At 37.9% G+C, this 25,661-nt stretch overlaps 34 non-coding genes across 34 annotated transcripts; 18 read left to right on the forward strand and 16 right to left on the reverse strand.

The window, feature by feature from the left end:
* The first annotated feature begins 401 nt into the window (after nt 1-401).
* TRNAE-CUC (transfer RNA glutamic acid (anticodon CUC)) lies at nt 402-473 on the forward strand. The gene has a single exon. It is a non-coding gene; the product is annotated as a tRNA-Glu (tRNA).
* A 360-nt stretch (nt 474-833) lies between these two features.
* Nucleotides 834-915, reverse strand: TRNAL-UAG (transfer RNA leucine (anticodon UAG)). Its single transcript has one exon. It is a non-coding gene; the product is annotated as a tRNA-Leu (tRNA).
* A 576-nt stretch (nt 916-1,491) lies between these two features.
* On the forward strand, nt 1,492-1,563 carry TRNAE-CUC (transfer RNA glutamic acid (anticodon CUC)). Its single transcript has one exon. It is a non-coding gene; the product is annotated as a tRNA-Glu (tRNA).
* Nucleotides 1,564-1,927: 364 nt separating this feature from the next.
* On the reverse strand, nt 1,928-2,009 carry TRNAL-AAG (transfer RNA leucine (anticodon AAG)). Its single transcript has one exon. It is a non-coding gene; the product is annotated as a tRNA-Leu (tRNA).
* A 551-nt stretch (nt 2,010-2,560) lies between these two features.
* TRNAE-CUC (transfer RNA glutamic acid (anticodon CUC)) lies at nt 2,561-2,632 on the forward strand. The gene has a single exon. It is a non-coding gene; the product is annotated as a tRNA-Glu (tRNA).
* Nucleotides 2,633-2,994: 362 nt separating this feature from the next.
* Nucleotides 2,995-3,076, reverse strand: TRNAL-AAG (transfer RNA leucine (anticodon AAG)). The gene has a single exon. It is a non-coding gene; the product is annotated as a tRNA-Leu (tRNA).
* A 535-nt stretch (nt 3,077-3,611) lies between these two features.
* TRNAE-CUC (transfer RNA glutamic acid (anticodon CUC)) lies at nt 3,612-3,683 on the forward strand. Its single transcript has one exon. It is a non-coding gene; the product is annotated as a tRNA-Glu (tRNA).
* A 368-nt stretch (nt 3,684-4,051) lies between these two features.
* On the reverse strand, nt 4,052-4,133 carry TRNAL-AAG (transfer RNA leucine (anticodon AAG)). The gene has a single exon. It is a non-coding gene; the product is annotated as a tRNA-Leu (tRNA).
* A 1,113-nt stretch (nt 4,134-5,246) lies between these two features.
* On the reverse strand, nt 5,247-5,327 carry TRNAL-AAG (transfer RNA leucine (anticodon AAG)). The gene has a single exon. It is a non-coding gene; the product is annotated as a tRNA-Leu (tRNA).
* A 617-nt stretch (nt 5,328-5,944) lies between these two features.
* On the forward strand, nt 5,945-6,016 carry TRNAE-CUC (transfer RNA glutamic acid (anticodon CUC)). Its single transcript has one exon. It is a non-coding gene; the product is annotated as a tRNA-Glu (tRNA).
* A 318-nt stretch (nt 6,017-6,334) lies between these two features.
* On the reverse strand, nt 6,335-6,416 carry TRNAL-AAG (transfer RNA leucine (anticodon AAG)). Its single transcript has one exon. It is a non-coding gene; the product is annotated as a tRNA-Leu (tRNA).
* Nucleotides 6,417-7,032: 616 nt separating this feature from the next.
* Nucleotides 7,033-7,104, forward strand: TRNAE-CUC (transfer RNA glutamic acid (anticodon CUC)). The gene has a single exon. It is a non-coding gene; the product is annotated as a tRNA-Glu (tRNA).
* Nucleotides 7,105-7,467: 363 nt separating this feature from the next.
* On the reverse strand, nt 7,468-7,549 carry TRNAL-UAG (transfer RNA leucine (anticodon UAG)). The gene has a single exon. It is a non-coding gene; the product is annotated as a tRNA-Leu (tRNA).
* A 578-nt stretch (nt 7,550-8,127) lies between these two features.
* TRNAE-CUC (transfer RNA glutamic acid (anticodon CUC)) lies at nt 8,128-8,199 on the forward strand. The gene has a single exon. It is a non-coding gene; the product is annotated as a tRNA-Glu (tRNA).
* A 326-nt stretch (nt 8,200-8,525) lies between these two features.
* Nucleotides 8,526-8,607, reverse strand: TRNAL-AAG (transfer RNA leucine (anticodon AAG)). The gene has a single exon. It is a non-coding gene; the product is annotated as a tRNA-Leu (tRNA).
* Nucleotides 8,608-9,195: 588 nt separating this feature from the next.
* On the forward strand, nt 9,196-9,267 carry TRNAE-CUC (transfer RNA glutamic acid (anticodon CUC)). The gene has a single exon. It is a non-coding gene; the product is annotated as a tRNA-Glu (tRNA).
* Nucleotides 9,268-9,632: 365 nt separating this feature from the next.
* Nucleotides 9,633-9,714, reverse strand: TRNAL-AAG (transfer RNA leucine (anticodon AAG)). The gene has a single exon. It is a non-coding gene; the product is annotated as a tRNA-Leu (tRNA).
* Nucleotides 9,715-10,319: 605 nt separating this feature from the next.
* On the forward strand, nt 10,320-10,391 carry TRNAE-CUC (transfer RNA glutamic acid (anticodon CUC)). The gene has a single exon. It is a non-coding gene; the product is annotated as a tRNA-Glu (tRNA).
* Nucleotides 10,392-10,760: 369 nt separating this feature from the next.
* On the reverse strand, nt 10,761-10,841 carry TRNAL-AAG (transfer RNA leucine (anticodon AAG)). The gene has a single exon. It is a non-coding gene; the product is annotated as a tRNA-Leu (tRNA).
* A 610-nt stretch (nt 10,842-11,451) lies between these two features.
* TRNAE-CUC (transfer RNA glutamic acid (anticodon CUC)) lies at nt 11,452-11,523 on the forward strand. Its single transcript has one exon. It is a non-coding gene; the product is annotated as a tRNA-Glu (tRNA).
* Nucleotides 11,524-12,595: 1,072 nt separating this feature from the next.
* TRNAE-CUC (transfer RNA glutamic acid (anticodon CUC)) lies at nt 12,596-12,667 on the forward strand. The gene has a single exon. It is a non-coding gene; the product is annotated as a tRNA-Glu (tRNA).
* Nucleotides 12,668-13,036: 369 nt separating this feature from the next.
* On the reverse strand, nt 13,037-13,116 carry TRNAL-AAG (transfer RNA leucine (anticodon AAG)). Its single transcript has one exon. It is a non-coding gene; the product is annotated as a tRNA-Leu (tRNA).
* Nucleotides 13,117-13,729: 613 nt separating this feature from the next.
* Nucleotides 13,730-13,801, forward strand: TRNAE-CUC (transfer RNA glutamic acid (anticodon CUC)). Its single transcript has one exon. It is a non-coding gene; the product is annotated as a tRNA-Glu (tRNA).
* Nucleotides 13,802-14,171: 370 nt separating this feature from the next.
* TRNAL-AAG (transfer RNA leucine (anticodon AAG)) lies at nt 14,172-14,253 on the reverse strand. The gene has a single exon. It is a non-coding gene; the product is annotated as a tRNA-Leu (tRNA).
* A 615-nt stretch (nt 14,254-14,868) lies between these two features.
* Nucleotides 14,869-14,940, forward strand: TRNAE-CUC (transfer RNA glutamic acid (anticodon CUC)). Its single transcript has one exon. It is a non-coding gene; the product is annotated as a tRNA-Glu (tRNA).
* A 971-nt stretch (nt 14,941-15,911) lies between these two features.
* Nucleotides 15,912-15,983, forward strand: TRNAE-CUC (transfer RNA glutamic acid (anticodon CUC)). Its single transcript has one exon. It is a non-coding gene; the product is annotated as a tRNA-Glu (tRNA).
* A 1,014-nt stretch (nt 15,984-16,997) lies between these two features.
* TRNAE-CUC (transfer RNA glutamic acid (anticodon CUC)) lies at nt 16,998-17,069 on the forward strand. The gene has a single exon. It is a non-coding gene; the product is annotated as a tRNA-Glu (tRNA).
* Nucleotides 17,070-17,399: 330 nt separating this feature from the next.
* Nucleotides 17,400-17,481, reverse strand: TRNAL-AAG (transfer RNA leucine (anticodon AAG)). The gene has a single exon. It is a non-coding gene; the product is annotated as a tRNA-Leu (tRNA).
* A 531-nt stretch (nt 17,482-18,012) lies between these two features.
* On the forward strand, nt 18,013-18,084 carry TRNAE-CUC (transfer RNA glutamic acid (anticodon CUC)). The gene has a single exon. It is a non-coding gene; the product is annotated as a tRNA-Glu (tRNA).
* Nucleotides 18,085-18,410: 326 nt separating this feature from the next.
* On the reverse strand, nt 18,411-18,492 carry TRNAL-AAG (transfer RNA leucine (anticodon AAG)). Its single transcript has one exon. It is a non-coding gene; the product is annotated as a tRNA-Leu (tRNA).
* A 539-nt stretch (nt 18,493-19,031) lies between these two features.
* Nucleotides 19,032-19,103, forward strand: TRNAE-CUC (transfer RNA glutamic acid (anticodon CUC)). The gene has a single exon. It is a non-coding gene; the product is annotated as a tRNA-Glu (tRNA).
* Nucleotides 19,104-19,426: 323 nt separating this feature from the next.
* On the reverse strand, nt 19,427-19,508 carry TRNAL-AAG (transfer RNA leucine (anticodon AAG)). The gene has a single exon. It is a non-coding gene; the product is annotated as a tRNA-Leu (tRNA).
* A 512-nt stretch (nt 19,509-20,020) lies between these two features.
* On the forward strand, nt 20,021-20,092 carry TRNAE-CUC (transfer RNA glutamic acid (anticodon CUC)). Its single transcript has one exon. It is a non-coding gene; the product is annotated as a tRNA-Glu (tRNA).
* Nucleotides 20,093-22,991: 2,899 nt separating this feature from the next.
* On the reverse strand, nt 22,992-23,063 carry TRNAE-CUC (transfer RNA glutamic acid (anticodon CUC)). Its single transcript has one exon. It is a non-coding gene; the product is annotated as a tRNA-Glu (tRNA).
* Between the last annotated feature and the right edge of the window lie 2,598 nt (nt 23,064-25,661).

Here is a 25,661-nt window from a genome sequence, read left to right on the forward strand (position 1 = left end):
CTTTCGAACCTTAGAGGCTACCTTGAAATAACATATAAAAAAAACTTTTGGATATGGACTCTATTATATTTGGCATATTTTTCCACAAAATGTGGCTCAATAATGAATACACTTGAAACATAGTGTAGGCATTTAGAGAAATTTTGCAGTTCTCTTACTTGGCTATTTACTTAGTTCTGAAACCATTATTTCCTTGTCAACCTGAAACATAAAACACGGGACAACGCAAGTCAAAAGATTTGGAGTTGTAGAACCATATACTCCATGGTATGCTACTGATCCAGAGAGAATGTCTTTAAAGATATTAAAGAACAAGACTGATAAACAGTCCAAAGTGATGACCAGCACATACCAGTGTTACCAACATTTCCAGTAATTACCTTCTGAGAACTAAGACCATCTCCCGTGTGGTCTAGTGGCTAGGATACGCGGCTCTCACCCGCGAGGCCCGGGTTCGATTCCCGGCACGGGAAAATCTTTTCCTATGGAATTATTTATTAAAAGTGTATTGTAATGGTCCGCAACAATACAAGACACATCAAATTTATGTATAGATATATAATACAATACATCTCTAGTGCGTATGGGACTATACTCTATATATCTTGGTTGTATTTCATAAACTATGATTCCTGAATTCTTTCTTTTGGAAGGAAGATCAGTTCATTTTTCCACTTGGTCCATCTTGCCCTCTTACCTTTGTTGGTCAGGTCTGGGTTAGACAAGGGACTGAAATTGCACAAAGGGTTAGACAAGGGACTGCAACTGCACACTAATTTATATATATACTATATCATTAGGAAAGACACTATTGCACCCTAAAGAAAATTCTATGGCAGCGGTGGGATTCGAACCCACGCCCCCGAAGAGACTGGTGCCTAAAACCAGCGCCTTAGACCGCTCGGCCACGCTACCTGATGAAGCACGTTTCAGCCATTCACTCCCCCTCACATGTCTTATTAGGAATTGATCTTATGCACACAAAATATGCAGTGTTAAATTCCAAATTCCACATTGAAACAAACCTTTCAAACCTTAGAAGCTTTCTTGAAATATATAAAAAACCTTTATGATATGGACTCTATATTTGGCATGTTTTGTCATCAAGTGTAGCTCAATAATGAATACATTTGGAACACTGTGCAGGCATTTACATCAGCTGGTACATTTTTCTTCTATTATTCTTCCAAACTTAACACAATGCCCTAAGCCTTCAAGGCAAAGCATTAACTCAGAACATAAACTTTGCAATTCTCATACTTGGCTATTCATTTAAGTTCTAAAATCATTATTTCTTTGTCAAACACAGGATAACCAAAGTCAAAACATTTGGAATTGTAGACCCATACACTTCATGGTATGCTACTAATCCAGAGAGAATGTCTTGAAAGATATTAAAGAACAAGACTGATAAGCAGTCCAAAGTGATGACTAGCACATACCAGTGTTACCAACATTCCCAGTAATTACTTTCTATGAACTAAGACCATCTCCCGTGTGGTCTAGTGGCTAGGATACGCGGCTCTCACCCGCGAGGCCCGGGTTCGATTCCCGGCACGGGAAAATCTTTTCCTATGGAATTAGTTATTAAAATGTATCGTAATGGTCTGCAACAATACAAGAAAGATATAGCATTAATGTAAATATATAAAATTCAATACCTCTCCAGTGAATACAGGACTATACTCTAGGTATCTTAGTTGTGTTTCATAAACTGTGATTCCTGAATTCTTTCTTTTGGAAGGAATATCAGTTCATTTTTCCACTTGGTCCATCTTGCCTTATTACCTTTGTTGGTCATGTCTGGGTCAGGCAAGGGACTGAAATTACACAAAGCGTTAGACAAGAGATGGAAATTATACACAAATTTGTATATACTGTATCATTAGGAAAGACACTACTGTAAGGTATTCCAAAGAAAATGCTATGGCAGCGGTGGGATTCGAACCCACGCCCCCGAAGAGACTGGTGCCTTAAACCAGCGCCTTAGACCGCTCGGCCACGCTACCTCATGAAGCATGTTTCAGTCATTCAGTCCCCCTCACATATCTTATTAGGAAATCACCTTGAACACACAAAATATGTAGTGTAAAATTCCAAATTCCCACTTTGAAACATTTTTCTACTCTTAAAGGCTAACTTGAAATGTATGAAAAACTTTTACGATATGCCATCAAAATGTAGCTCAACAATGAATACATTTGGAACACTGTGCAGGCATTTACATCAGCTGGTACATTTTTCTTCTATTATTCTTCCAAACTTAACACAATGCCCTAAGCCTTCAAGGCAAGGCACTAACTCTGAACATAAATTTTGCAGTTCTCATACTTGGCTATTCATTTATAGTTCTAAAATCATTATTCTTTGTCAAACACAGGACAACCAAATTCAAAAGATTTGGAGTTGTAGAACCATACACTCCATGGTATGCTAATAATCCAGAGAGAATGTCTTGAAAGATATTAAAGAACAAAACTGATAAACAGTACAAAGTGATGACCATCACATACCAGTGTTACCAACATTCCCAGTAATTACCTCCCAAGAACTAAGACCTTCCCGTGTGGTCTAGTGGCTAGGATACGCGGCTCTCACCCGCGAGGCCCGGGTTCGATTCCCGGCACGGGAAAATCTTTTCCTGTGGAATTAGTTATTAAAAGTTTATTGTAATGGTCTGCAACAATAAAAAACAGATATCGAATTAATGTAGATATAAAAAACAATCCATTTCTATTGTGTGTGGGACTGTACCCTAGATATCTTAGTTGTATTCAATAAACTATGCTTCCTGCATTCTTTCTTTTGGGAGGAAGATCAGTTCATTTTTCCACTTGGTCAATCTTGCCCTATTACCTTTGTTGATCAGGTCAGGTTAGACAAGGGACTGAAATTACACTGAGAGTTAGACAAGGGATTGAAATTATGCACCACTTTGTACATTCTACATCTTTAGGAAAGACACTAATTTAAAGTATTTTAATGAAAATTCTATGGCAGCAGTGGGATTCGAACCCACGCCCCCGAAGAGACTGGTGCCTTAAACCAGCGCCTTAGACCGCTCGGCCACGCTACCTGATGAAGCACATTTCAGCCATTCAGTCCCCATCACGTCTTACAGTATTAGGAATTAATCTTATACACACAAAACATGCAGTGTGTTAAATTCCAAATTCCACATAAAAATAATTCTTTCGAACCTTAGAGGCTAACTTGAAATATTATATAAAAAAAAAACTTGTAAATATGGACTCTATATTTGGCATATTTTCCACAAAATATGGCTCAATAATGAATACATTTGAAACATAGCGTAGGCATTTAGTGAAATTTTGCAGTTCTCTTACTTGGCTATTATTTACTTACAGTTCTGAAACCATTATTTTTTTGTCAACCTGAAACATCAAACACGGGACAACCCAAGTCAAAAGATTTGGTGAAGTAGAGAAAACCTCTCTGAGACCCATACACTCCATGGTATGCTACTGATCCAGAGAGAATGTCTTGAAAGATATTAAAGAACAAGACTGATAAACAGTCCAAAGTGATGACCAGCACATACCAGTGTTACCAACATTTCCAGTAATTACCTTCTAAGAACTAAGACCATCTCCCGTGTGGTCTAGTGGCTAGGATACGCGGCTCTCACCCGCGAGGCCCGGGTTCGATTCCCGGCACGGGAAAATCTTTTCCTATGGAATTACTGTATTTATTAAAAGTGTATTGTAATGGTCCGCAACAATACAAGACACATGTAATTTATGTATAGATATATAATACAATACATCTCTAGTGCGTATGGGACTATACTTTAGATATCTTAGTTGTATTTCATAAACTATGATTCCTGAATTCTTTCTTTCGGAAGGAAGATCAGTTCATTTTTCCACTTGGTCCATCTTGCCCTATTACCTTTGTTGGTCAGGTCTGGGTTAGACGAGGGACTGAAATTACACAAAGGGTTAGACAAGAAATGGAAATTATACACAACTTTGTATATACTATATCATTACGAAAGAGACTACTGCAAGGTATTCTAAAGAAAATGCTATGGCAGCGGTGGGATTCGAACCCACGCCCCCGAAGAGACTGGTGCCTTAAACCAGCGCCTTAGACCGCTCGGCCACGCTACCTCATGAAGCACGTTTCAGCTATTCAGTCCCCCTCACATGTCTTATTAGGAATTCATCCACTTTCATACACACAAAATATGCAGTGTGTTAAATTCCTATTAAAGAACAAGACTGGTAAACAGTCCAAAGTGATGAAGCACATACCAGTACCAACATTCCCATTACATCAAATTCCACATTGAAATAAGTCTTTTGAACCTTAGAAGCTAACTTGAAATATATAAAAAACCTTTTGGATATGGACTCTATATTTGGCATGTTTTTCCACTAAATGTAGCCCAATAATGAATACATTAGAAACACTAAAAACAATCCAGGCATTTACATCAGTCTGTTAGTATATTTTTTCTTCTATCATTATTCTTCCAAAATTAGCACAGTACACTAAGCCTTTAAAGTACAGCACTAACTCTAAACATAAATTTTGCAGTTCCTTACTAGGCTTTTCATTTACAGTTCTGAAACCATTATTTTTGTTTGAAACATTAAACACAGGACAACTCAAGTCAAAAGATTTGGCATTTGGAAAATGTTCTCAGATGACTATACACTCCATGGTATCATACTAATCAAGATGCTAATCAACGACAAAACACATTAAAAGATGTTAAAGAACAAACTGATGAATAAATCACAGCAATGACCAGCACATACCAGTGTTACCAACATTTCCAGTAATTACCTTCTAAGAACTAAGACCATCTCCCGTGTGGTCTAGTGGCTAGGATACGTGGCTCTCACCCGCGAGGCCCAGGTTCGATTCCCGGCACGGGAAAAATGTTTTCCTATGGAATTACTTATTCAAGGTGTACTGTAATGGTCTGGAACAATACAAGACAGATATTGAATTAATGTAAAGATATAAAATACAATATATATCTCTAAAGCATACAGGGCTATACTCTAGATATCTTAGTTGTATTTCATAAACTACAATTCCTGTTTTCTTTTTTATGGAAGGATGTTCAGTTCATTTTTCTACTTGGTCCATCTTGCCCTATTACCTTCGTTGATCAGGTCAGGGTTAGACAAGGGACTGAAATTACACACAGCTTTGTATATACTACATCATTAAGAAAGACACTAATGTAAAGTATAATAACGAAAATTCTATGGCAGCGGTGGGATTCGAACCCACCCCCCGAAGAGACTGGTGCCTTAAACCAGCGCCTTAGACCGCTCGGCCACGCTACCTCATGAAGCACGTTTCAGCCATTCAGTCCCCCTCACACGTCTTATTAGTTATTCGTCTTATACACACAACTACCCAGTGTGTTAAATTCCTAATTCCACAATGAAATAAGCCTTTCGAACCTTAGAAGCTAACTTGAAATATATAAAATACCTTTAGTATATGGACTCTATATTTGGCATGTTTTTCCACTAAATGTAGCCCAATAATGAATACATTAGAAACTCAGTGTAGGCACTTACGTCTGTTAGTATATTTTTTCTTCTATCATTATTCTTCCAAAATTAGCACGGTACACTAAGCCTTTAAAGTACAGCACTAACTCTAAACATAAATTTTGCAGTTCCCTTACTAGGCTTTTCATTTACAGTTCTGAAACCATTATTTCCTTGTCAACCTGAAACATTAAACACAGGACAACCCAAGTCAAAAGATTTGGCAGTGAAAACTTCTCAGATGACTATACACTCCATGGTATCATACTAATCAAGATGCTAGTCACGACAAAACACATTAAAAGATGTTAAAGAACAAACTGATGAATAAATCACAGTGATGACCATCACATACCAGTGTTACCAACATTTCCAGTAATTACTTTCCAAGAACTAAGACCATCTCCCGTGTGGTCTAGTGGCTAGGATACGCGGCTCTCACCCGCGAGGCCCGGGTTCGATTCCCGGCACGGGAAAATCTTTTCCTATGGAATTAATTATTAAAATGTATCGTAATGGTATGCAACTATACATATATTGTATCTCCAGTGAATACAGGAATAAACTCCAGATATCTTAGTTGTGTTCCATAAACTGTGATTCCTGAATTCTTTCTTTTGGAAGGAAGATCAGTTCATTTTTCCACTTGGTCCATCTTGCCCTATTACCTTTGTTGGTCACGTCTGGGTCAGACAAGGGACTGAAATTACACAAACATGGAAATTATACACAACTTTGTATATACTATATCATTATGAAAGACACTACTGTAAGGTATTCTAAAGAAAATGCTATGGCAGCGGTGGAATTCGAACCCACGCCCCCGAAGAGACTGGTGCCTTAAACCAGCGCCTTAGACCGCTCGGCCACGCTACCTCATGAAGCACGTTTCAGCCATTCAGTCCCCCTCACGTCTTATTAGGAATTCATCTCATACACACAACTATGCAGTGTGTTAAATTCCCAATTCCACATTGAAATAAGTCTTTTGAACCTTAGAAGCTAACTTGAAATATATAAAAAACCTTTTGGATATGGACTCTATATTTGGCATGTTTTTCAACTAAATGTAGCCCAATAATGAATACATTAGAAACACTGTGTAGGCACTTACGTCTGTTAGTACATTTTTCCTTCTATCATTATTCTTCCAAAATGAACACGGTACACTAGGCCTTTAAAGTACAGCACTAACTCTAAACATAAAATTTTGCAGTTCCCTTACTAGGCTTTTCATTTACAGTTCTGAAACCATTATTTCCTTGTCAACCTGAAACATTAAACACAGGACAACTCAAGTCAAAAGATTTGGCAGTGAAAACTTCTCAGATGACTATACACTCCATGGTATCATACTAATCAAGATGCTAGTCACGACAAAACACATTAAAAGATGTTAAAGAACAAACTGATGAATAAATCACAGCGATGACCAGCACATACTAGTGTTACCAACATTTCCAGTAATTACCTTCTAAGAACTAAGACCATCTCCCGTGTGGTCTAGTGGCTAGGATACGCGGCTCTCACCCGCGAGGCCCGGGTTCGATTCCCGGCACGGGAAAATCTTTTCCTATGGAATTACTGTATTTATTAAAACTGTATTGTAATGGTCTGCAACAATACAAGACACGTCAAATTAATGTATAGATATATAATACAATACATCTCTAGTGCAAATGGGACTATACTCTAGATATCTTAGTTGTATTTCATAAACAATGGTTCCTGAATTCTTTCTTTTGGAAGGAAGATCAGTTCATTTTTCCACTTGGTCCATCTTGCCCTATTACCTTTGTTGGTCAGGTCTGGGTCAGACAAGGGACTGAAATTACACAAAGGGTTAGACAAGGGACTGCACCTACACACTAATTTATATATACTATATCATTAGGAAAGACACTACTGTATCCTAAAGAAAATTCTATGGCAGCGGTGGGATTCGAACCCACGCCCCCGAAGAGACTGGTGCCTAAAACCAGCGCCTTAGACCGCTCGGCCACGCTACCTGATGAAGCACGTTTCAGCCATTCACTCCCCCTCACATGTCTTATTAGGAATTGATCTTATGCACACAAAACATGCAGTGTGTTAAATTCCAAATCCCACATTGAGACAAACCTTTCAAACCTTAGAAGCTTTCTTGAAATATATAAAAAACCTTTATGATATGGACTCTATATTTGGCATGTTTTGTCATCAAGTGTAGCTCAATAATGAATACATTTGGAACACTGTGCAGGCATTTACATCAGCTGGTACATTTTTCTTCTATTATTCTTCCAAACTTGACACAATGCCCTAAGCCTTCAAGGCAAAGCATTAACTCAGAACATAAAATTTGCAATTCTCATACTTGGCTATTCATTTAAGTTCTAAAATCATTATTTCTCTGTCAAACACAGGATAACCGAAGTCAAAACATTTGGAATTGTAGACCCATACACTTCATTGTATGCTACTAATCCAGAGAGAATGTCTTGAAAGATATTAAAGAACAAGACTGATAAGCAGTCCAAAGTGATGACCAGCACATACCAGTGTTACCAACATTTCCAGTAATTACCTTCTAAGAACTAAGACCATCTCCCGTGTGGTCTAGTGGCTAGGATACGCGGCTCTCACCCGCGAGGCCCGGGTTCGATTCCCGGCACGGGAAAAATGTTTTCCTATGGAATTACTTATTCAAGGTGTACTGTAATGGTCTGCAACAATACAAGACAGATATTGAATTAATTTAAAGATATAAAATACAAATATATCTCTAAAGCATACAGGGCTATACTCTAGATATCTTAGTTGTATTTCATAAACAATGATTCCTGCTTTCTTTCTTAGGGAAGGAAGATCAGTTCATTTTTCCACTTGGTCCATCTTGCCCTATTACCTTTGTTGATCAGGTCAGGGACTGAAATTACACACAACTTTGTATATACTACATCATTAGGAAAGACACTACTGTAAAGTATAATAACGAAAATTCTATGGCAGCGGTGGGATTCGAACCCACGCCCCCGAAGAGACTGGTGCCTTAAACCAGCGCCTTAGACCGCTCGGCCACGCTACCTCATGAAGCACGTTTCAGCCATTCAGTCCCCCTCACATGTCTTATTAGTTATTCGTCTTATACACACAACTACGCAGTGTGTTAAATTCCCAATTCCACATTGAAATAAGTCTTTTGAACCTTAGAAGCTAACTTGAAATATATAAAAAAACCTTTTGGATATGGACTCTATATATTTGACGTGTTTTTCCACTAAATGTAGCCCAATAATGAATGCATTAGAAACACTGTGTAGGCACTTACGTCTGTTAGTACATTTTTTCTTCTAACATTATTCTTCCAAAATGAACACAGTACACTAAACCTTAAAGGTACAGCACTAACCCTAAACATAAATTTTGCAGTTCCCTTACTAGGCTTTTCATTTATAGTTCTAAAACCATTATTTCCTTGTCAACCTGAAACATTAAACACAGAACAACCCAAGTCAAAAGATTTGGCACTGTAAGTGGTGAAAACTTCTCAGAAGACTACACACTCCATTAAAAGATGTTAAAGAACAAACTGATGAATAAATCACAGTGATGACCACCACATACCAGTGTTACCAACATTTCCAGTAATTACCTTCTAAGAACAAAGACCACCTCCCGTGTGGTCTAGTGGCTAGGATACGCGGCTCTCACCCGCGAGGCCCGGGTTCGATTCCCGGCACGGGAAAATCTTTTCATATGGAATGACTTATTCAAAATGTATTGTAATGGTCTGCAACAAGACAAGACAGATACTGAATTAATGTAAAGATATAAAATACAATATATCTCTAGTGCACACAGGGCTATAGTCTAGATATCTTAGTTGTATTTCATAAACAATGATTCCTGCATTCTTTCTTTTGGAAGAAAGATCAGTTCATTTTTCCACTTGGTCCATCTTGCCCTATTACCTTTGTTGGTCAGGTCAGGGTGAAACAAGGGACTTAAATTACACAAAGAGTTAGATAAAGGACTGAAATTACACACAACTTTGTATATACTACATCATTAGAAAAGACACTACTGTATAGTATTCTAAAGAAAATACTATGGCAGCGGTGGGATTCGAACCCACGCCCCGAAGAGACTGGTGCCTTAAACCAGCGCCTTTAGACCGCTCGGCCACGCTACCTCATGAAGCACGTTTCAGCCATTCAGTCCCCTCAAATATCTTATTAGGAATTCATCTTATACACACAATATATGCAGTGTGTTAAATTCCAAATTCAACATTAAAACAAGTTTTTGAACCTTAGAAGCTAACTTAAAATATATAAAAACCTTTTGGATATGGACTCTATATTTGGCATGTTTTTCCACTAAATGTAGCTCAATAATGAATACATTTGAAACACTGTGTAGGCATTTATGTCTGTTAGTACATTTTTTTCTAGAATTATTCTTCCAAAATTAACACAGTGCACTAAGCCTTCAGGGTACAGCACTAACTCAAATATAAATTTTACAGTCCTCATACTTGGCTATTCATTTACAGTTCTGAAACCATTATTTCTTTGTCAAACAAACATCAACACAGGACAACCTAAGTCAAAAGATTTTGTTGTAAGTAGAAGAAACCTATCAGAGAACCATACACTCCATGGTATGCTACTAATCTACAGAGAATGTCTTGAAAGATATTAAAGAACACGACTGATAAACATTCCAAAGTGATGACCAGCACATACCAGTGTTACCAACATTTCCAGTAATTACCTTCTAAGAACAAAGACCACCTCCCGTGTGGTCTAGTGGCTAGGATACGCGGCTCTCACCCGCGAGGCCCGGGTTCGATTCCCGGCACGGGAAAATCTTTTCATATGGAATGACTTATTCAAAATGTATTGTAATGGTCTGCAACAAGACAAGACAGATATTGAATTAATGTAAAGATATAAAATACAATATATCTCTAGTGCACACAGGGCTCTAGTCTAGATATCTTAGTTGTATTTCATAAACTACAATTCCTGCATTCTTTCTTTTGGAAGAAAGATCAGTTCATTTTTCCACTTGGTCCATCTTGCCCTATTACCTTTGTTGGTCAGGTCAGGGTGAAACAAGGGACTTATATTACACAAAGGGTTAGACAAAGGACTGAAATTACACACAACTGTGTATATATTACATCATTAGAAAAGACACTACATACTGTATAGTATTCTAACGAAAATACTATGGCAGCGGTGGGATTCGAACCCACGCCCCGAAGAGACTGGTGCCTTAAACCAGCGCCTTAGACCGCTCGGCCACGCTACCTCATGAAGCACGTTTCAGCCATTCAGTCCCCTCAAATATCTTATTAGGAATTCATCTTATACACACAAAATATGCAGTGTGTTAAATTCCAAATTCAACATTAAAACAAGTTTTTTGAACCTTAGAAGCTAACTTAAAATATATAAAAACCTTTTGGATATGGACTCTATATTTGGCATGTTTTTCACTAAATGTAGCTCAATAATGAATACATTATGAAACACTGTGCAGGCATTTATGTCTGTTAGTACATTTTTTTTCTAGAATTATTCTTCCAAAATTAACACAGTGCACTAAGCCTTCAGGGTACAGCATTAACTCAAATATAAATATTACAGTCCTCATACTTGGCTATTCATTTACAGTTCTGAAACCATTAATTCTTTGTCAAACAAACATCAAACACAGGACAACCTAAGTCAAAAGATTTGGTGTTGTAAGTACAAGAAACCTATCAGAGAACCATACACTCCATGGTATGCTACTAATCCACAGAGAATGTCTTGAAAGATATTAAAGAACAAGACTGATAAACATTCCAAAGTGATGACCAGCACATACCAGTGTTACCAACATTTCCAGTAATTACCTTCTTAGAACAAAGACCACCTCCCGTGTGGTCTAGTGGCTAGGATACGCGGCTCTCACCCGCGAGGCCCGGGTTCGATTCCCGGCACGGGAAAATCTTTTCATATGGAATGACTTATTCAAAATGTATTGTAATGGTCTGCAACAAGACAAGACAGGTACTGAATTAATGTAAAGATATAAAATACAATATATCTCTAGTGCACACAGGGCTATAGTCTAGATATCTTAGTTGTATTTCATAAACAATGATTCCTGCATTCTTTCTTTTGGGAGAAAGATCAGTTCATTTTTCCACTTGGTCCATCTTGCCCTATTACCTTTGTTGGTCAGGTCAGGGTGAAACAAGGGACTTAAATTACACAAAAGAGTTAGATAAAGGACTGAAATTACACACAACTTTGTATATACTACATCATTAGAAAAGACACTACATACTGTATAGTATTCTAACGAAAATACTATGGCAGCGGTGGGATTCGAACCCACGCCCCCGAAGAGACTGGTGCCTTAAACCAGCGCCTTAGACCGCTCGCCACGCTACCTCATGAAGCACGTTTCAGCCATTCAGTCCCCCTCAAATATCTTATTAGAATTCATCTTATACACACAAAATATGCAGTGTGTTAAATTCCAAATTCAACATTAAAACAAGTTTTTTGAACCTTAGAAGCTAACTTGAAATATATAAAAAACCTTTTGGATATGGACTCTATATTTGCATGTTTTTCCACTAAATGTAGCTCAATAATGAATACATATGAAACACTGTGTAGGCATTTATGTCTGTTAGTACATTTTTTTCTAACATTATTCTTCCAAAATTAACACAGTGCACTAAGCCTTCAAAGGTACAGCACTAACTCATAAATATAAATTTAAACCAGCGCCTTACAGTCCTCATACTTGGATATTCATTTTACAGTTCTGAAACCATTAATTCTTTGTCAAACAAACATCAAACACAGGACAACCTAAGTCAAAAGATTTGGTGTTGTAAGTAGAAGAAACCTATCAGAGAACCATACACTCCATGGTATGCTACTAATCCACAGAGAATGTCTTGAAAGATACAAACACGACTGATAAACATTCCAAAGTGATGACCAGCACATACCAGTGTTACCAACATTTCCAGTAATTACCTTCTTAGAACAAAGACCACCTCCCGTGTGGTCTAGTGGCTAGGATACGCGGCTCTCACCCGCGAGGCCCGGGTTCGATTCCCGGCACGGGAAAATCTTTTCATATGGAATGACTTATTCAAAATGTATTGTAATGGTCTGCAACAAGACAAGACAGATACTGAATTAATGTAAAGATATAAAATACAATATATCTCTAGTGCACACAGGGCTATAGTCTAGATATCTTAGTTGTATTTCATAAACTACGATTCCTGCATTCTTTCTTTTGGGAGAAAGATCAGTTCATTTTTCCACTTGGTCCATCTTGCCCTATTACCTTTGTTGGTCAGGTCAGGGTGAAACAAGGGACTTAAATTACACAAAGAGTTAGATAAAGGACTGAAATTACACACAACTTTGTATATACTACATCATTAGAAAAGACACTACATACTGTATAGTATTCTAACGAAAATACTATGGCAGCGGTGGGATTCGAACCCACGCCCGAAGAGACTGGTGCCTTAAACCAGCGCCTTAGACCGCTCGGCCACGCTACCTCATGAAGCACGTTTCAGCCATTCAGTCCCCCTCAAATATCTTATTAGGAATTCATCTTATACACACAAAATATGCAGTGTGTTAAATTCCAAATTCAACATTAAAACAAGTTTTTCGAACCTTAGAAGCTAACTTAAAATATATAAAAAACCTTTTGGATATGGACTCTATATTTGGCATGTTTTTCCACTAAATGTAGCTCAATAATGAATACATATGAAACACTGTGTAGGCATTTATGTCTGTTAGTACATTTTTTTTTCTAGAATTATTCTTCCAAAATTAACACAGTGCACTAAGCCTTCAGGGTACAGCACTAACTCAAATATAAATATTACAGTCCTCATACTTGGCTATTCATTTACAGTTCTGAAACCATTAATTCTTTGTCAAACAAACATCAAACACAGGACAACCTAAGTCAAAAGATTTGGTGTTGTAAGTAGAAGAAACCTATCAGAGAACCATACACTCCATGGTATGCTACTAATCCACAGAGAATGTCTTGAAAGATATTAAAGAACACGACTGATAAACATTCCAAAGTGATGACCAGCACATACCAGTGTTACCAACATTTCCAGTAATTACCTTCTAAGAACAAAGACCACCTCCCGTGTGGTCTAGTGGCTAGGATACGCGGCTCTCACCCGCGAGGCCCGGGTTCGATTCCCGGCACGGGAAAATCTTTTATATGGAATGACTTATTCAAAATGTATTGTAATGGTCTGCAACAAGACAAGACAGATATTGAATTAATGTAAAGATATAAAATACAATATATCTCTAGTGCACACAGGGCTATAGTCTAGATATATCTTAGTTGTATTTCATAAACTACGATTCCTGCATTCTTTCTTTTGGAAGAAAGATCAGTTCATTTTTCCACTTGGTCCATCTTGCCCTATTACCTTTGTTGGTCAGGTCAGGGTGAAACAAGGGACTTAAATTACACAAAGAGTTAGATAAAGGACTGAAATTACACACAACTTTGTATATACTACATCATTAGAAAAGACACTACATACTGTATAGTATTCTAACGAAAATACTATGGCAGCGGTGGGATTCGAACCCACGCCCCCGAAGAGACTGGTGCCTTAAACCAGCGCCTTAGACCGCTCGGCCACGCTACCTCATGAAGCACGTTTCAGCCATTCAGTCCCCCTCAAATATCTTATTAGGAATTCATCTTATACACACAATATATGCAGTGTGTTAAATTCCAAATTCAACATTAAAACAAGTTTTTCGAACCTTAGAAGCTAACTTAAAATATATAAAAAACCTTTTGGATATGGACTCTATATTTGGCATGTTTTTCCACTAAATGTAGCTCAATAATGAATACATATGAAACACTGTGTAGGCATTTATGTCTGTTAGTACATTTTTTTTTCTAGAATTATTCTTCCAAAATTAACACAGTGCACTAAGCCTTCAGGGTACAGCACTAACTCATAAATATAAATATTACAGTCCTCATACTTGGCTATTCATTTACAGTTCTGAAACCATTAATTCTTTGTCAAACAAACATCAAACACAGGACAACCTAAGTCAAAAGATTTGGTGTTGTAAGTAGAAGAAACCTATCAGAGAACCATACACTCCATGGTATGCTACTAATCCAGAGAGAATGTCTTGAAAGATATTAAAGAACATGACTGATAAACATTCCAAAGTGATGACCAGCACATACCAGTGTTACCAACATTTCCAGTAATTACCTTCTAAGAACAAAGACCACCTCCCGTGTGGTCTAGTGGCTAGGATACGCGGCTCTCACCCGCGAGGCCCGGGTTCGATTCCCGGCACGGGAAAATATTTTCCAAACATTTGTGTGATAACAGTAGAATTAGTTGCTTACAGTGTATAGCAGTGGTTTGCTAGAATACAAGGATGGTAGGGAATTAATGTAAGATATAAAATGAAATATATCTCTGCTAGATACTTAACTGTATACTACATGTCTCTTGGTCATAATACATAGACCATGATTCCTGCATTCTTTCTTTTTCTACTTATGCCTTTCCTTTTTTGGTCAGGCCACGGTTCGAAACGGGACTGAAATTACACACAACTTTGTGTATATTATTAAGAAAAACATATTACTGAACAGTATTCTTATGAAAATTCTGTGGCACTTGTGGGATTTGAACCCACGCCTCCAAAGAGACTGGTGCCTTAAACCAGCGCCTCGGACCGTTCGGCCACACTACCTGATGAAGTATGTTTCAGCTAATCAGCGCCCCCTCACATGTCTTATTAGGAATTGACCTTATGCAGAGTGTAAAATTCCAAATTCCCACTTTGAAACATCTTTCTACCCTTAAAGGCTAACTTGAAATAAGCAAAAAACCTTTTGGATATGGACTCTTATATTTGGCATGTTTTGCCATCAAATGTAGCTCAATAATGAATACATTTGAAACACTGTGTAGGCATTTATGTCAGCTGGTACATTTTTTCTTCTAATATTATTCTTCCAAACTTAAGACAATACAATAAGCCTTCAAGGTACAGCCTAACTGTAAACATAAGTTTTGCAGTTCTCATACTTGCCATTCATTTATGGTACTGAACTCATTATTTCTATCTCAACCTAAAATAGCAAACTCAGGATAACCTCTTAGATCAAAAGATTTGGTATCAAATGGTATGCCACTTATCACAATAAAAACATCACAGAATAAACTCGAGAACAAGGCTATTAAACAGTCCAAAGTGATGACCAGCACATACCAGTGTTATCAACATTTCCAGTAATTACCTTCTAAGAACAAAGACCACCTCCCGTGTGGTCTAGTGGCTAGGATACGCGGCTCTCACCCGCGAGGCCCGGGTTCGATTCCCGGCACGGGAAAATATTTTCCCAAACATTTGTGTGATAACAGTAGAATTAGTTGCTTACAGTGTAAAGCAGTGGTTTGCTAAAATACAAGGATGTTAGGGAATTAATGTAAGATATAAAATGAAATATATCTCAGCTAGATACTTAACTGTATGCTACATGTCTCTTGGTCATAATACATAGACCATGATTCCTGCATTCCTTCTTTTTCCACTTATTCCTTCCTTTTTTGGTCAGGCCACGGGACTAAAATTACACACAACTTTGTGTATATTATTAAGAAACAACACATATTACTGAACAGCATTCTTATGAAAATTCTGTGGCACTTGTGGGATTCGAACCCACGCCTCCAAAGAGACTGGTACCTTAAACCAGCGCCTCAGACCATTCAGCCACACTACCTGATGAAGTATGTTTCAGCTAATCAGTCCCCTACACCCCCATGTCTTATTAGGAATTGACCTTATGCACACAAAAAAATATGTAGTGTGTAAAATTCCAAATTCCCACTTTGAAACAACTTTCTACCCTTAAAGGCTAACTTGAAATATATAAAAAACCTTTTGGATATGGACTCTTATATTTGGCATGTTTTGCCATCAAATGTAGCTCAATAATGAATACATTTGAAATGTAGGCATTCACGTCAGTTGGTACATTTTTTCTCCTAATATTATTCTTCCAAACTTAAGACAATACAATAAGCCTTCAAGGTACAGCCTAACTGTAAACGTAAATTTTGCAGTTCTCATACTTGGCCATTCATTTATAGTAATGAACCCATTATTTCTTTCTCAACCTAAAACAGCAAACTCTGGATAACCTCTTTGATCAAAAGATTTGGTACCAAATGTAGAGAACATCTCTAAGGTAACTGTATGCTCCATGGTATGCCACTTATCACAATAGAAACATCACAGAATAAACTCGAGAACAAGGCTATTAAACAGTCCAAAGTGATGACCAGCACATACCAGTGTTACCAACATTTCCAGTAATTATTTTCTAAGAACAAAGACCACCTCCCGTGTGGTCTAGTGGCTAGGATACGCGGCTCTCACCCGCGAGGCCCGGGTTCGATTCCCGGCACGGGAAAATATTTTCCAAAACACTGTGTTATAACGGTAGAATTAGTTGCTTAAAATGCATTGTAATGGTTTGCTAAAATAAAAGGCAGGTAGGGAATTACTGTAAGATATAAAATAGAATATATCTGTGGTACATACATACTTAACTGTACCCTACATGTGTCTCGGTCATAAACCATGATTCCAGCATTCTTTCTTTTTTCCCCACTTATTCCATCTAACCCTCTTTCCTTTTTTGGTCAGGTCATGGCTGGACAAGGGACTACAATTGCACACAAATGTGTACATCGTAAAGAAACAAGATATATTACTGTACAGTATTCTTGCAAAAATTTTATGGCAGCGGTGGGATTCGAACCCACGCCCCCGAAGAGACTGGTGCCTTAAACCAGCGCCTTAGACCGCTCGGCCACGCTACCTGATGAAACATGTTTCAACTAATCAGTCCCCCTCAAATATCCTATAAGGAATTAATCTTACACACACAAAATATGCAGTGTGTTGAATTCCGAATTTCCACACTAAAACATTCCTCTCTATCCTTGAGAGGTTAGCTTGAACCATTATATAAAAAACCATGTTTTCTATTAAACTTAGCCTAGTAATGAATACATTTGAAGCACCTTGCGGACATTTAAAAATTTTTCTCTAACAATCTTCCAAAATTAACAACACTCTAGGCCTTCAAAGTACAGTACAGTAATAATTCAACCAAGAATTTTGCAGTTCTCATACTTAGCTATTCATTTATAATACTGAACCCATTATTTCTTTGTCAACCTAAAATTGCAAACTCAGGATAACTTCTTTAGTCAAAAACACCACATATCACAATTAAACATCTTGGGAAGAGTTAAAGAACAAGGCTGATAAATAGTCCAAAGTGATGACCAGCACATACCAGTGTTACCAACATTTCCAGTAATTATGTTCTACGAACAAAGACCACCTCCCGTGTGGTCTAGTGGCTAGGATACGCGGCTCTCACCCGCGAGGCCCGGGTTCGATTCCCGGCACGGGAAAAATGTTTTCCAAAACGTTGTGTTATAACAATAGAATTAGTTGCTTAAAATGTATTTTAATGGTTTGCTAAAATAAAAGGCAGGTAGGGAATTAATGTAAGATTTAAAATGTAATATATCTCTAGTGCATACTTAACTGTACCCTACATATGTGTATCGGTCATATACCATGATTCCAGCATTCTTTCTTTTTCCACTTATTCCATCTAACCCTCTTTCCTTTTTGGGTCAGGTCACGGCTGGACAAGGGACTAAAATTACACACAAATGTGTACATTGTAAAGAAACAAGATATATTACTGTACAGTATTCTTGCAAAAATTCTATGGCAGCGGTGGGATTCGAACCCACGCCCCCGAAGAGACTGGTGCCTTAAACCAGCGCCTTAGACCGCTCGGCCACGCTACCTGATGAAACATGTTTCAGCCAATCAGTCACCCTCAAATATTCTATAAGGAATTCATCTTATACACACAAAATATGCAGTGTGTTGAATTCCGAATTTCCACACAAAAACATTCCTCTCTATCCTTAGGAGGTTAGCTTGAACCATTATATCAAAAACCATATTTTTCTATTAAACTTAGCCTAGTAATGAATACCTTTGAAGCACCTTGCAGACATTTAAATAAATTTTTCTAACAATCTTCTAAAATTAACACAACACTCTAGGCCTTCAAATTACAGTACAGTAATAATTCAACCAAGAATTTTGCAGTTCTCATACTTAACTATTCATTTATGATAATGAACCAATTATTTCTTTGTCAACCTAAAATAGCAGACAGGATAACCTCCTTAGTCAATCCCATAGCACACCGCGTATCACAATAAAACATCATGGGAAAAGTTAAAGAATAAGGCTGATAAACAGTCTAAAGTGATGACCAGCACATACCAGTGTTACCAACATTTCCAACAATTACCTCCCAAGAACAAAGACCACCTCCCGTGTGGTCTAGTGGCTAGGATACGCGGCTCTCACCCGCGAGGCCCGGGTTCGATTCCCGGCACGGGAAAATATTTTCCATAACATTGTTATAACAGTAGAATTAGTTCTTTAAAATGTATTGTAATGGTTTGCTAAAGTAAAAGACAGGTAGGGAATTAATGTAAGATATAAAATGGAATATATTTCCAGTACATACTAAACTGTACCTACATACGTGTCTTGATCATAAAACATGATTCCAGCATTCTTTCTTTTTCCACTTATTCCATCTAACCCTCTTTTCTTTTTGGGTCAGGTCACGGCTGGACAAGGGACTAAAATTGCACACAACTATGCGTACATTGTAAAGAAACAAGATATATTACTGTACAGTATTCTTGCAAAAATTCTTGGCAGCGGTGGGATTCGAACCCATGCCCCCGAAGAGACTGGTGCCTTAAACCAGCACCTTAGACCGCTCGGCCACGCTACCTGATGAAACATGTTTCAGCTAATCAATCCCCCTCAAATATCCAGTAAGGAATTAATCTTATACATACAAAATATGCAGTAAGTTGAATTCCGAATTTCCACAATAAAACATTCCTTTCTAACCTTAAGAGGTTAGCTTGAACCATATCAAAAACCATGTTTTTCTATTAAACTAAGGCTAGCAATGAATACATTTAAAGCACCTCGCAGACATTTAAATAATTTTTTTCTAACAATCTTCAAAGTACAGTACATTAATAATTCAACCACGAATTTTGCAGTTCTCATACTTAGCTATTCATTTATAATACCGAACCAATTATTTCTTTGTCAACCTAAAATTGCAAACTCAGGATAACTTCTTTAGTCAAAACCGTGGTACACCGTGTATCACAATAAAACCTCTTGAGGAAAAGTTAAAGAACAAGGCTGATAAACAGTCCAAAGTGATGACCAGCACATACCAGTGTTACCAACATTTCCAGTAATTACCTTCTATGAAAAAAGACCATTTCCCGTGTGGTCTAGTGGCTAGGATACGCGGCTCTCACCCGCGAGGCCCGGGTTCGATTCCCGGCACGGGAAAATATTTTCCCACCGTGTGATAACGGACGAATGAATTGCTTACAGTGTATAGCAATGGTTTGCAAAAATACATGGCAGGTAGTGAACTAACGTAAGATACTGTAAAATGGAATATGGTACTTCTCTACTACATACTTTACTGTACTCTACATATGTGTCTTGGACATAAACTATGATTCCTGCATTCTTTCTTTTTCCACTTATCCCACCTAACCCTCTTTCCTTTTTTGGTCAGGTCATGGTTGGACAAGGGATTGAAATAACATACAACTATGTGTACATTGTAAAGAAATAAGATATAATAGAGTATTCTTACAAAAATTCTAGGGCAGCAGTTGGACTTGAACCACCACCTTAGACAGCTTGGCACACACTACCTAAGGAAGCATGTTTCAGCTACTCTCTCCTCCAGAAATACCTTATTAGGAATTCATCTCAAACACAAAATCTTCAGTGTGTTAAATTCCAAATTTCCATACTGAAACAAGTCCCTCTACCACTGAAGGCTAGCTATATCTCATAAACCATTTGGATATGGACTCTATATTTGGCATGTTTTTCCAGTAAACTTAGCCTACCAATGAATACATTTGAAACACTGCGCAGATATCGAAATACTTTTTTTCTGACATTATTCTTCCAAAATTAACACAATGCTCTATGAGTTCAACGTACAGTACTAACTCTATGATGAGTTTTGCAGTTCTCATACTTGGCTATTCGCTTATAGTACTGCAACTATTATTTCTTTGTTAACCTGTAATAGCAAACACAGAATAACCTCTTTAGTCAAAAGATTTGGGACCACAGGTAGATAAAACCTCTCAGAGAACCATATGTTCCATGGTATACCATCTGTTATCACAAAAACCTTGAATAAGGTTAAAGAATAAGGCTGATAATGGCCAAGGTGATGACCTGAAACATACCAATGTCACCCAACACTTCAGTAATTACCTTCTAAAAAGAGGACAACCTCCCATGTGGTCTATCAGCTGGAATGGCTCTCACCAGCGAGGCCTGCGTTGAATTCCTGGCATGGAATAAGGTTTCAGATACAGAGCAAGGTAACAGCACAATAATTGAAAGGGCAACTGCAATAGCTTGTTAAAGTTTATATGCTGGATATGTACAGTATATCTAAGATTTTGTCCAAAAGTCGTACCTTCTGACTTGTATATCATTCCCTCTTTCAGCTGGAGATCCACCATTCTTAAAACTATTTCCCAATTATTTTTATCCAACCCCCTTTCTTTTATCTGATATCATCTTAAGCCATGTCCACACTAATGGGCACTGGCTGACAGGCAAACACTGTTCCCATATCCCGTTCCACTATACAAGGTGGGAAGGTGACCAATAGCATATGGGAGCCAGAGCAATGCGATTGTCTGGTAACACTGCTTCAGAAGCGAGAGAAAATATAAACACCTGGAAGTGACCGACGGGCATGCCCGCTAGTGTGGACAGGCCATAAAGTACACTGCACAAGGGCTCGATGTTAACGATCACATCAATTCATATCATTAAGACATACAATTGTCTTCCTAACTTTAATGGGAAAATTTCAAGGCAGCAGTTGGATTCGAACAAGCATCCCTGAAAAATCTGGGGTCTTAAACCAGTGCCGTACACTGTTCAGCCAAATTACAGAAAACCAGCCAGTCTAAAAATCGAGAAGTTATCACCAAATATTACGCTACTGTACTGATATTCTTTAGTATTTGTATCCTAAACTACACTTTACTAACCAGTGTCACTACACCACAGAGCTACTGTAATTTATCTAGCTTTCACAGGGCTGGCCAAATGTATTTTCCTTATTAATGAAAATGTTTAGGTTTTATCTATAAAATTAGAGCTCTTTAAAAAAACTATTATAGGGTTCATGTATGTAGCTGAGATCACTAGCAAAATAAAAGAAGTACCAAGCACTTTCATGTCATTTCAACACATTTTAGAGGAACAGGTGTTAAATTTTCAAGGTGCAGTTGTACCTTGAAAGTCTGTTGAAATAACACAGAATCGCTTGTTACTTCCTTTTTTTTTATGTGGTCGCAGCTGAATATGTCAAAAGTTATCGAGCGACCTATACGCAAGATTAGGTTAATGAAAATAGAGATTGACGAAATTTCTTTAAATTACTTGCAGAGGCTCCAAAATTAGTTAAAAAAAACAGCCTGGAAGAAATTGGAGGAAAAAGTGTAGCACTGTGAATATAAGAAGAGGAAGGTTAATTAAGAAAATGTCAGCCATAAAGATGGAGCAAGGAATGCTGAAGTGGCTGGTGGAAGGGAGGTGATGCATGGAACACTGAGTTTGGAAAGGGACTTCCAATGTCTAAGTATGCCAAGGTAAGACTGTATGAAGGGACTGTGGAGCCAAGCTTTGTGACAGTGAAGTGTGATAAGTGAAAGGAAATGAAGGCGGTTGAAGATGTCAAGATGAATTACTTGTGTATTTATATGGGGCAAGAGTTGGAAGGATGCAAAATACGAAGATTATTACAAGTGGTTACATGGCTACCACGTTTTGGTATGGTCTAACCATGTGGAAAGAATGAAGACCAAAGTGTGACAGATGAATGGACACAGTGATGGGGGTTGTTGCACTGCTGAAAAGCCTTCTCTGTAGATGTATAAGTTCATAAATGTATGGCGATAGCACATATTTATGTAAACATACACAAGCTGGTAAAACACCCACGGATACAAAACAGTATCGCCTAATACACAGGAACATTTCTACATTTTTGTTATAATCGTGGTTGTTCATGGCTAAATTCACAACCTTTTTTCTGCTTTTACTTTGGGCCGACAGCAACGAAACGCAACGGCGACTTTCACGGATCTCGAGGGCCTAGTGACTCATACCTATGCAATCAAATTCCGAAAACGTTTTCCCGTGCCGGGAATCGAACCCGGGCCTCGCGGGTGAGAGCCGCGTATCCTAGCCACTAGACCACACGGGAGATAACGCACATGAGGAAAATTCGTGTAGACAAGCCTGACTGCTAACCTTAGAGCACCTCAAATGCGGGAAGAGAGAGAGAGAGAGAGAGAGAGAGAGAGAGAGAGAGAGAGAGAGAGAGAGAGAGAGAGAGAGAGAGAGAGAGAGACTCACAGCAGTTAAACATATTTCCACTACTTTGATTCTACCTAAACTGTATTTATACATGAACAGTTTCCCTCGGAATTTCTTCTTTCTTCACCTACTAGCCCCTTAGACTCGACTTCATACTGCTTTATTCATATATCTGAAAACTGTTATTCATATATATAAGAACTGTTAACGTCGGGACCGTACTTGAACAAGATTCCGCGGTCTTTAAATGGACTTATCTTTGTGTAAAATTTCGCATCTATGAATTCCCTCAGTATGAAGCAGAAGTTGCCACAACTGAAGCATCACAGGCCAGGGAAGTTATTTGCATCAGAGGACAAAATGCTACAACGAACTATAAATAGGTGTCGTCAACTCCATCATCTTTTCAAGAAATTATATCGTTCCCGTCGCCATTTTTTTATATAAATATAATATATATAATAAAATGTAACTCTGCCTTTATGAAATAATTGTCCGGTGTTCAATCAAGAGTCAATGAATCGAATTGGGCATTTCTGAGAAAGTGAAGTGGATGCTTCCGTCAGCAACAGTCGTTTGTATAATATGGCGTCGTTGGCGTTCTTGTCGATTGTCGTTACTTATACATTATTATTTGGGTCATTATTAACTATGGTAATATATGCTAATTAACATGACGTGCGAAATGTAAAGAGAATTTCTATTAAACATTAGGAGTGAACTCTCGGGTAATGAAACTGATCGGGTAAATTCATCGCCAGCCTCACTCAAGTGCATTACGTGCATTCATTTTTCCCATTTGAACTACAGTCATACTAAAATCAACGGCATTATACAGATTAGCTATTCTATATTCCATTTTCTGCCACTCAGTTACGCTATTCTTATGAGTGCCCACGGAATGAAACTTTTGCTTCTCATTCATGGTTTTATATATATATATATATATATATATATATATATATATATATATATATATATATATATATATATATATATATATATAATAAGAGCGAGAGTGAGTCCCCTTTCTCCCTATGATTACGAGTCAATGACTCTAGTGGGTACCAAGAGTCTTCAAACCAGGTCCCGTGCGAAGATGGGGGGAGGGGGTTTCCATCAAATCTGGACCTACATACTAGCTATTCAAGTTCAATTTATAGCCGTGGATATTAATTTCTATGGAGAGAACGACCAACTGAACAATTACGTCTAACCACAGCGTGCAAAGTTGTTCTATCAACATGCAATAATAAAACCAAATACAAAAATGAGAGAGAGAGAGAGAGAGAGAGAGAGAGAGAGAGAGAGAGAGAGAGAGAAAAGATAAGACTGGTAATCACATTACTGACTGAGAAGTAATAAATCATCAGCATATACTGTGGGCACAGGTGGACTATAATCACACCAAAACACGTTCCATTTCGAATTTTCTGTGGTGGAGTCTCGAGGAACATATCCACTGCTTCATTGAGATCCACAAGCATGTCATGGAGTGAAAGTAACAGTAGGGTGGGGTGGGGTCGGGTAGCTGACCGGTGGAAGGTGTCGAGTGTGTGTTCTCAACAATTAAAACATCACAGTCTTTGCTCGCAATTGTACAGTACTTCAGTACTTTTTCATGGAAAAATAAAGACCTTTCTATCTATCATTGTGGAAAAAGTCATATAATTTCTCGGTTTAGACTCACCTCAGAAAGTGGACCTTTCAGCTGGAAAGGGGGAGGCAGGGGCGTCATTTAGGGGGCTGGGGCAACTGCCCCCCAAAGACTCAAGATGCCCCCCAAAGCCTCAACTTGTCTCCCCCCCCCAGCCTCAACTTGTCCCCCTCACCCCAAGAAGTAACAGCAGTTGGTTTTTCATTATTCCTACTGAAATTCAAATGTGTCATCATATTAAGTTATATCTTTCTATCTATCTATATTTTATGTGCTTCAAAAAGCACATAAAACAGCTCAAAATAAAAAAATCCCGGGTGATTAGGCTCGCTTCGCTCGCCAAACCATCTCCCCCCATCAAAAATCAAAAATCTGAAAATTCCCTCCATCTAAGAATTTCCTGCATATTTTTAGCAGGTTGGTGGATTAATTGCTTTCAACAAAAATAGGTTTTTCTGTTGTATTATGATGTGATTTGAATGATTTTGACACCTTCCCTCCATCTTGTATACAAAAAGAATTCTCCATAGCCTGCATATTTTTAGCACCTCAAGTATTTGCAAGTCTCAATTTTGGTATATACTTTGTTGACTTTACATATAAAACTCACACATCACATCATAATTGTTAGTTTTCCATAAGTAAAATAAAAACTTTACATATGACTTGTTAGTTTTGAAAAATGTTGACTTAAAACCATTATTACATTCTGGAGTTGGAGGTATGATTTTCACAGGTTTTTGAATGTGCTAGGAACATTTCTGGACACCTCACATAACCTAACTTGGGGCGCTGTAATTTTAAATAATAAGGATATGACCTAACCTA

Source organism: Macrobrachium rosenbergii, chromosome 41 (genome assembly GCF_040412425.1).
Source record: "Macrobrachium rosenbergii isolate ZJJX-2024 chromosome 41, ASM4041242v1, whole genome shotgun sequence".
NCBI classification, from domain to species: Eukaryota; Metazoa; Arthropoda; class Malacostraca; order Decapoda; family Palaemonidae; genus Macrobrachium; species Macrobrachium rosenbergii.